Here is a 3,622-nt window from a genome sequence, read left to right on the forward strand (position 1 = left end):
TCTTAAAGGAAGAGAGGTGCTCTATTAGGTAGAAGTAAGGAGACAGGACTTTCTAGGCATGGAGGATGGTGAGTGCAAAAGTGCAAAGATAGGAGATGGGTCTTTGTATGTAAGTAACAGAAAGAAAACCAGTTGGACTGAATTAGAGAGTGCAGGAAATGTCCAATGAGGCTAAAAAGCTAGGTTGAGATCAGGTTGTGTAGAGCTTTCAAAGCTAAAGAGGAGAGTAATACCAGATTTCAAACTATATTATAAAGCAGTAATCATCAAAACAGTCTGGTACTAGCTAAGGAAGAGAATGGTGGATCTAACGTAATAGATTAGGTACACAATGTACAGTAGTAAATGGCCATAGTAACGTAGTGGTCAATAAACTCCAAAATCCAAGCTTTGGAGGCAAGAACTCACTATTTGATAAAAACTGCTAGAAAGCAGTTTGGCAGAAACTAGGTATAAACCAACATTTTACACAAGATAATATCAAAATGGGTACATGATTTAGACATAAAGGATGGTATCATAAGCAAATTAAAGACGCATGGAAAAATGTACCTGTCAGGCCTATGGATAAAGGAAGAGTTTATGACCAAACAAGAGATAGAGAAGATCACAGGAAGTACAACGGATACTTTTGATTACATGAAATTAAAAAGTTTTTGCACGAACAAAACCAATGCAGTCAAAATTAGAAGGCAAGCAGAAAACTAGGGAAAGATTTTTGACAGCAAGTTTCTCTGATAAAGGGTTCATTTTTCAAATATATAGGGAACTGAGTCAAGTATATAAAAAAAGAGACATCCCATAATTGATAAATGGTCAAAGGATAGGAATAGGTAGTTTTCAGAAGAAGAAATCAAAGCTATCAATAGTCATATAAAAAGTGCTCTAAAGCATTATTGATTAGAGAAATGCAAATTAAAACAACCCTGTTGTACCACTTTCCACTTATCAGTTTGGCTAATGTTACAAGAAAGGAAAATGATAAATGCTGGAGGCAATGTAGAAAAATAAGTATACTAATGCACTCTTAGTGGAGTTGTGAACTGATCCAATCATTCTGGAGAACAATTTGCAATTATGCCCAAAGGGTTATTGAATTGTGCATGCTCTTTGACCCAGTAATATCACTACTAGGTCTGTATTCTAAAGAGATCTCAACCCCAAAGGAAGGACCTATATGTGCAAAAAATATTCGGAGTAGCTCTTTTTGTGGAGGCAAAGAAGTGGAAATTGAGGGGATGCCCAACCATTGGGAAATGGCTGAACAAGTTGTGGTATAGGATTGTGATGGAACGATATTGTGCTATAAGAAACAATGAGCAGGATGCTTTCAGAAAAACATGAGAAGACTTAGAACTGATACTAGGTGAAGTGAGCAGAACCCGGAGAATATTGTACACACCAACAGCAATATTGTAACAGTGATCAACCGTGAAAGACTTAGATATTCTAATCAATACAATGATCCAAGATAATTCCGAAGGACTCAGAAAGAAAAATGCTACCCACCTCCAGAGAGACAGCTGATGAAGTCTGAGTGCATATTGAAGCATACTTTTTTCTTGCTTTTTTGCAGTATGGCTAATGTGGAAATGTTTTGCATGACTTAACACATACACTTAATATAATATAACTTGTCTTATCAAAGGTGGGGGATGAGCAAGAGGAGGGGAAGAGAACTGGAATCTCAAAAATTTTAAAAAGGAATGTTAAAATACAGTATAATTATTTTAAAAAAAGAGATGAGTTATATTTTCCCCTAGAGACAATAGGATGTCGCTGAAGTTGATCGAGAAGGAGAATCACATAACTGGACAGAAATCTAAGGACAATTTCTTTGGATTGGAGTGGGAAGAGACTTGAGGCACAGATTATTGTGGCCACAGCGATTTTTGAAACTGTATTCTAAGGCATCTGCCTGAATGGAGCAGGTACTTATCCTGATAAAATCATAAATATTTACAATATTGAAGTCAAAGCAGTCAGATCTGCTGCTGGGCCTCTAGAATAAAATATAACTCTTCTCTTTAGGTTTTAAAATAGGAAGTCACTGAAGCTGATGGAGTGGGAGAGTCACATAGTTGGATGTATATCTGAAGACCTGAACTAGGGTGGTGGCTGTGTGGGGGAGATCAGGTGAAGGACGGATGAAATAAATATCATAGGAAATTCTCTCTTCTTCCCACAATGGAGAAAAATTTAGAGGGGGCTTGTTTAAACAAAGGCAGCTAGGGGCAGCTAGGTGGCACAGTGAGTAGAGTACAGGCCCTGGAGTCAGGAGGACCTGAGTTCAAATCCGGCCTCAGGCACTTGACACATGTACTAGCTGTGTGACCTTGGGCAAGTCACTTAACCCCAACTGCCCTGCCAAAAAACCAAACCAAACAAACAAAGGCAGCTTATTGTCCTATTGGATAGAGCACTGGGTCTAGAGTCAGGAAGACCTGAGTTCGAATCTAGCCCCAGACGCTTACTAACTGTGTGACCCCAAGCAAATCTCTTAGCCTCTGTTTGCCTCGGTTTCTTCCACTGTAAAGTGGGGATAATAATAGCACCTACTCTCAGGATTATGAGGCTCAGATGACATAATATTTTTGAAAAGCACTTGGCACAGTGCTGGGCACATAGTAGGCAATATATAAATGCTAATTACCCTCCCTCCTTCTATGTTCAAGCCTGACCTCTGACACTGGTTGTGTGACTCTTGAAAAATCACTTTGCTGTCTGGTACCCTAGGTACTCTAGGACTCTAAGTTGCAGAGAAGAAATCCACTTTCATTGGTTAAACATGGGAAATTTGCCATGTCAGTGAAATCACAGGTCAAGTCCCCATCCCCATCCCACAGAGCTAGTGAGCCAGCAGCAGGGCATAGATTTGAAGCTGAAGCCCCCGTATACCAAAGCAAATCCTCTCTTTGCCACACCAGATCCTTTTGGTTAGAATCCTAGATCTGATACCTCCTTAGCTGTCTAGTATTTTTCAAGCTTTTTCATCTTTCTATGCCCCAGTTTTCTTCTTCTGAAATAAGAATAATCATCATTACTCATGGCCACATGGCTTCTTAAGTGCTGCAGGTCAAACCCGAAACCTGGGTATCATCTTGACTTCAAGTCCAGGGCTTGGTTTTAATCCTCACTGCTCTGCCTTGCACTGAGGGGCCTTGAGAATGACATCCTTGCCTTCTAAGGAGTTGTGTGTGATTGAGGTGGCCCCTGATCATATGGGGCAGACTAACCATTGAAATCCAGCTGTTCAAATAGCCATGTCCTAGAGATGGTGATGGCCAAAGACCCTTCTCTAGATCTACCTTCACCCATGTTGAAGGTGTGACAATGAAAATGAGCACATTTGGGAATTGCACATTGGATAGAGACTATCAGTCTCAAAGTTGATAACGTGATCATTTCAAAATGTTGGCTAAGTCTCTTGGAGAATGAAGTGTAAGTCTTTGGTGAGTCAAAAGCGCTTGTAAAAATAGATACACTTTCATTTACTGAGGTACTTTGACGAGGCAGAAATCCATCCAGTGACAAAGCAGCTATGAGAATAAAACTCTAAATAGAGGGACAACATAGGCATCTACTAATTGTTCTCTCACTATGACATTGGCTAAAATTTACT

This window comes from Trichosurus vulpecula, chromosome 3, assembly GCF_011100635.1.
Source record: "Trichosurus vulpecula isolate mTriVul1 chromosome 3, mTriVul1.pri, whole genome shotgun sequence".
Taxonomy (NCBI): Eukaryota; Metazoa; Chordata; class Mammalia; order Diprotodontia; family Phalangeridae; genus Trichosurus; species Trichosurus vulpecula.